The following is a 6,000-nucleotide window of genomic DNA, read 5'->3' as shown; positions in this document are numbered from 1 at the left end:
TGAAGCCAGGAGCCAGGAGCCAGAAGCTTCTTCCAGGTATCCCATGTGGGTGCAGGAGCCCAAGGAGTTGGGCCATCTTCTACTGCTTTCCCAGGCCAAAGCAGAAAGCTGGATGGGAACAGGAGCAGCCGGGACTAGAACCAGCACCCAAATGGGATGCCAGCACTTCAGGCCAGGGCATTAACCCGCTGTGCCATAGCGCCGGCTCCTCTGCCTTTCAAATAAGTAAATAAATATATATTTTTAAAGTGTACATGAGGGGCCGGTGCTGTGGTGTAGCAGGTAAAGCCGCTGCCTGCAGTGCCGCCATCCCATATGGGTGCCGGTTAGAGACCCAGCTGCTCCACTTCCTATCCAGCTCTCTGCTATGGCCTGGGAAAGCAGTGGAGGATGGCCCAAGTAGTTGGGCCCCTGCAAGCTCGTGGGAGACCCAGAAGAAGCGCCTGGCTCCTGGCTTTGGATTGGCGCTGCTCTGCCCACTGCAGCCAATTGGGGAGTGAACCAGTGGATGGAAGACCCCTCTCTCTGTGTCTCTCCTTCTCTCTGTGTAACTCTGACTTTCAAACAAATAAATAAATCTTAAAGAAAAATAAAGTGCACATGAACAAACTTTTTTTAAAAAAGACTTCCTTTATTTATTTGAAAGGCAGAGTTACAGAGAGGGAGACAGAGATCTTCCATCCTCTGGTTTACTCCCCAACTGCCTGCAATGGCCCAGGTGGGGGCCAGAGGCATGGAGCCAGGAACTCCCACCTGGGTGGCAGGAACCCAGTCACTTGAGCTATCACCCCTGCCTCCTATTAGCAGAAAGGTCGAGTTAGGAGCTAGTGCTGGGTATGAACCCAGGCATTCCTGTATGGGACATAGGCATCCTAATTGTTAGGCCAAACATGCACTCCTTTTCTGAGTATTGTTGATTCCCAGTTGGTTAACTCTGTGGATGCAGAACCCAAAGGTGTGTGGCTAGCACTGCGGTATAGTAGGCTAAGTCTCAGCCTGTGGCACTGGCATCCCATATGGCCACCAGTTCGTGTCCTGGCTGCTCCACTTCCTATCCAGCTCTCTGCTACAGCCTGGGAAAGCAGTAGAAGATGGCCCAAGCCCTTGGGCCCCTGCACCCTCGTGGGAGACCCAGAAGAAACTTCTGGTTCCTGGCTTCAGATCAGCCCAGCTTTAGCTGTTGTGGCCATTTGAGGAGTGAACTAGCAGATGGAAGACCCTTCTGTCTTTCTCTCCCTCTCTCTGTCTGTAACTCTGCCTTTCAAATAAATAAATAAAATCTTTAAAAAATGATTATTTTATTTGAAAGGCAGAGTTAGAGAGAGACAAAAGAAATGACACTGAGTGAGATTTTCCATCTGCTAGTTTACTCCCCAAATGGTCACAATGGCCAGGCCAAAGCCAGGAGCCTGAAATTCCATCTGGGTCTCCTATGTGGGTGGCAGGGGCCCAATCGCATCAGGCTGCTTTCTCAGGTGTATTAGCAGGGAGCTGGATTGGAAGTGCAACAGCTGGGATGCCAAACAGTGCTTATATGGGATGCCAGCATCCAATCGGTAGTGGGGTTAACCCACTGTGCTGTGATACTGGCCCGTACAATGAACATTCTTGCATGGCGCCTGTTGCGGGAGTATTTTTAAAGATTTATTGTTTTGAAAGGAAAGCCACAGGCACACACACACACACACACACACACACACACAGAGTCTGGTTCACTTCCCAAATAGTTGTAACAGCCAGGTGTGAGCCTGACTGAAGCCAGGAACTCCATCCTGTTCTCCCACACGTGTGACAGAGGCCTAAATACTCGGGCCATCATCTGCTGCCTTCCCAGGTGCATTAATAGGAAGCTGGGTAAGTGGAGCAGCCAGGACTCCACCTGCAACTCTGATATGGAATGAGGACATCCAAGCAACAGCTTGGCCCACTGCGCTGTGACACTGGCTCCCTGGAGTATTTTCTAGGGCGGATTTTTCACCATGAATTCCGAGCATGTTTTTCTCTGTTCGGTGTCTGGAGATGCTGCTTCTTCTTTCTAGATCGTTTGCTTTCAGTGAGTGTTCTCCTTTCTCCACCTTTCCCCCCATTTTTCTTTTTTTCTCAAAGTAGCTACTGAGAAATTTTTTTGTGATTACTTGAGAAAGACACAATATAGCTCTTAACCAAGTATTTGTTCCCTTCTCAAATTCCTTTTGATTATTAACCAGAGGTCTGTTTCCTGTTTCACTCCTGCTACTCATTCATCCATCTCTTTGGTCACTCAACACTTAGCACCTGTTTTGTACCAGACCTGGTGATGGCAAAGTAACAGTCTCTCCCTTCAACGAGCTCACAAAGTGCATTTCTGATTTATGAACAAAACGCCATGAGTTGGGTCGGCGCTGTGGCATAGCGGGTAAAGCCACCACCTGCAGTGCCGGCATCTCATATAGTCGCCAGTTCGAGTCCTGTTACTTCGAATCCAGCTCTGTGATGTTGCCTGGGAAAGCAGTGGAAGATGGGTTCAAGTCCTTGGGCCCCTGCACCTGCGTGGGAGACCTGGAGGAGGCTCCTGGCTCCTGGCTTCGGATGGGTTCAGCTCCAGCCATTTGGGGAGTGAACCAGCGGATGGAAGACCTCTCTGCCTCTCTGTAACTTTTTCAAATAAATAAATAAACCTTAAAAAAAATAAAACTCCATGAGAATAACGCCCCAGTTAAAGAAGGAAAAAAGAGAACGTTCTAGGTACGCAGAAAATTAGACCACAGCTCTCTGGACCCATGCCCATGCAGGCAAAGGTTAACAGCTGCAGAGACGCACACCAAACAGTGCAGTGGCCCAAACGACACTAACTCCGCTGCGAGAGAGCTTCGGGCTCCGAAGGTGGGAAAACGGGTCGTCCTGCAGGTTTCATCGCTACCCAGGCGCCGGTTCTCTTATTTCTCACGCACTTGTAATCAGACTAGGGATTTGTGGCTGGAGCAGTGCGCAGGCGCACCTAGACGCAGGGCTCTTACTCATGCGCAGTAGGAGACTCTGAAGTCAGACGGGTTAGTTGAGGGCAAGTGATTTTCTGTTCTTAAAATGTCCCTTGCTGGAATCCAGAGACCCTGGCTGTCCCCAATCATGGCGAAGGAATCTTAAATCGCAATATAATCTCCACTTTCTCTCTGAGACACTCTGAAGTAAACCGGCTGCCAGTACCCAACATGGCGGGAGCCCCCGAGCGCCGCAGTTCGCCTCCCGACGCCCTACTCCCGGGGCGAGGCGGGGCCGGAGCGGGGGCGGACCCCTCCCCGAGGGCTGGCGCTCGGGGGGCGGGGCATGGGCCGCGCGGTGGGCCCCCGCCCCCGATCGGGCCTTAGCGGCGGCTACAGCCACTTTCCTCCTGAGGAGCGCTTCGGCAGTCCGCGGCAGCCGTGTGGTGAGCTGGGGGCTTCTGAGGCCGGCGGGAGGTGCCCGGGTTAACGGTCCGAGGCCCGGGAACCCGCCCGTCTAGGACGCCTGAGGGAAGCCCGTGTCGGCAGTGCCCTCCGGTGTCCCGGGAGGATCCCGAGGCCCAGAGAGGGGCCGGGACGCGTCCCAGGCTCCCCGGCAGGCTGCCCTCAGCTTCCTGCCGCCAGCACCACCCTGGGCTTCTTGGGCGCGGAAGGGGCGCTCCCTGAGCCTTGTTCCCGAAGCCGACCTACCCCGGGCCGATGGGATGCGGCCCCGCGCGCCCCGCGCTCGCTGTGCCCCGGGGCCCTGCAGCTCCCGGGGCCCGGGCGGCTTTGCACGTGATTCGTGCGAAAGCCCAGCCCCACCTGCCTGCCCGCCGCTGTGCCTCGGGACTCCCTTTCTTCGGGGCGCGAGCTCCCGGCGCAGCTAGCTAATCCCGCTTTTCGTTTTTTTGTACTCAGTGCACCAAGTTACTTTTCCAGCCCCTCTTTGGCGCCGTGAGCTCATTCGTTGGACCTTATGCCTCGGCTTTGTCATCTCTATCCCAGGGTCCGGCACGGGATGATAATAATAATAGCTAATACTTATTGATAGTCGCACTGTGTCAGGTGCTACTAAGTGCGCTACAGGTAAAGGCCCATAAACTACAGCAGTTCTCTGAGGTGGATCCTGTATCTCCCCATTTGACACAGGCACTCACAGGTCGCAGGACTGAGTGGAGCTGGGATAGCTGTCCCCAGGGCACGTGACACTTTGACTAGGCTGTCTTTGGGTTTGGGAAACAGCTATAGAATTGACCTTCACATTAACCTCTTGAGGTCCGGAGAGCAGGATTCTGACCCTTGTCTTACTGAGAAGGCTTAGAAAGAATTGGTAGTCCCAGATTGTATTATGGAGTGAATTTATGACAAAAGCAAGACCTTCCGGGAGCCCCTGTGTTCCGTTTTTGCCTTTCTGATCTCCTTTTCCAGCAAAAAGCGGCAGACCTAGATGCCATTTCACACCCTTTGGGAAGTGTTTCTCACAGAGTTGTGATTTCCTTTTTTTTTTTTTTTTTAAGTTTTATTCATTTATTTGAGAGGCATGGTAAATGACCAGAGAGAGGGAGATCTTCCATCTGCTGGTTCACTCCCAAAATGGCCAAAATGGCCAGAGTTGGGCCAGTCGGAAGCCAGGAGCCAATAGCTTCTTTCGGGTCTTCCACATGTCTGCAGGGGCCCAAGGACTTGGGCCATCTTCCTGCTGCTTTCCCAAGTGCATTAGCAGGAAGCCAGATCAGAAGTGGAGTAGCTGGAACTGGAACCTGCACCCATATGGGATGGCAGCGCCACAGTTGGAGTTTTAACCTACTATGTCACAGTGGCAGCCCAGAGCTATGATTTCATAGGTCTGTGTTTTAGGAGACAACTAATGTAATGGAGAGAGCCTAGAATTTGGAATCAGATTGGGATTCAGTCTTTTCCATTCACCAGTTGTATCCCTTCTATTTTTTGAGCCTTTGTTTTCTTTCTTATGAAATGGAAACAATAATCTTATCTCAAATAGTTTTTTTTTATGAAGATTGCAAGTGATTATTGTGAGAAAGTGCTATCCAACTTGTTCTGAGCTGCTTTTTGTTTTCCTTCTTTAAAATTAATTTATTTGAAAGGCAGAATGTCAGAGAGACAGAGGGCAATCTTCCATCCACTGGTACCCACAGCCGCTGGGGCTGGGCCAAGCCAAAGCCAGGAGCCAAAAGCTCCATCTGGGTCTCCTACATGGGTGGCAGGGACTCAAGCATTTGGGTCATCGAGGCACATTAGCAGGAAGTTGGATCAGAAGTGTGGAGTATGTGGGACTTGGACCAGGTATTCCTGTTTGGGAAGTAGGTGTCCCAAGCAGTGGCCCAAACCGCTGTGCCTGCTGTGTCCCAACACCTGCCTCTGGTGGCTTTTTTTTTTCTTTTTTATAGATTTATGTATTTATTCGAAAGGCAGAGTGTTTCAGAGAGGCAAAGAGAGAGAGAAGTCTTCCATCCACTGGTTCATTCCCCAAACGGGCGCAACTGCCAGAGCTGGGCCAACCTGAAGCCAAGATCCAGGAGCTTCTTTCAGGTCTCCCATGAGGATACAGAAACCCAAGGACTTGGGCCATTCTCTGCTGCTTTCCCAGGCCATAACAGAGCTGGATTGGAAGCGGAGCAGCCGAGACTTGAACTGGCACCCATATGGGATGCTGGCACTGCAGGCAACAGCTTTACCCACCATGCCATGGCATGGCACCAGCCCCCTCTGCTAACTTTCTAGGTGGCTATAAACTGTGAGCATTTTGCAAGACCATTGGTGATAATAGGGGTCATGTTACCTAATGTCCTTATATATAGTAAGTTAAATGTGTATTGGGTACCTGTTTATATGCCAGGCACTGTCTTAGAAGCTGGGGATATAGCACTCAATAAAGTAATGTTGTTTCATTTGTGGAACTTATATTCTGGTATGCATTACACATAATAATTTTTTTTTTGACAGGCAGAGTTAGACAGTGAGAGAAAGAGAGAGAGTTATAGACAATGAGAGAGAGACAGAGAAAAAGTTCTTCCTTCCG

General features: G+C 51.2%; 1 protein-coding gene across 20 annotated transcripts in view; it reads left to right on the top strand.

Annotated features, from left to right (window-relative positions):
• The first annotated feature begins 3,254 nt into the window (after positions 1–3,254).
• CEP250 (centrosomal protein 250) overlaps positions 3,255–6,000 on the top strand; it is a 54,976-nt gene continuing 52,230 nt past the window's right edge. For 8 of the 20 annotated variants that reach the window (XM_089307156.1, XM_070051898.2, XM_089307155.1 and 5 more), the window contains exon 1: positions 3,276–3,403. The gene's annotated coding sequence lies outside the window, so the exon portion shown is untranslated. Of the gene's footprint in view, positions 3,404–6,000 lie in introns of all 20 variants that reach the window. The other 12 variants (XM_070051900.2, XM_017341656.4, XM_008256053.5 and 9 more) reach the window with 4 other exon arrangements.

This window comes from Oryctolagus cuniculus, chromosome 11, assembly GCF_051225735.1.
Source record: "Oryctolagus cuniculus isolate XC-2025 breed Fujian yellow rabbit chromosome 11, ASM5122573v1, whole genome shotgun sequence".
Taxonomy (NCBI): Eukaryota; Metazoa; Chordata; class Mammalia; order Lagomorpha; family Leporidae; genus Oryctolagus; species Oryctolagus cuniculus.
The sequence above is the reverse complement of the archived record's forward strand: the minus strand, read 5'-3'. Positions and strand labels throughout refer to the sequence as shown.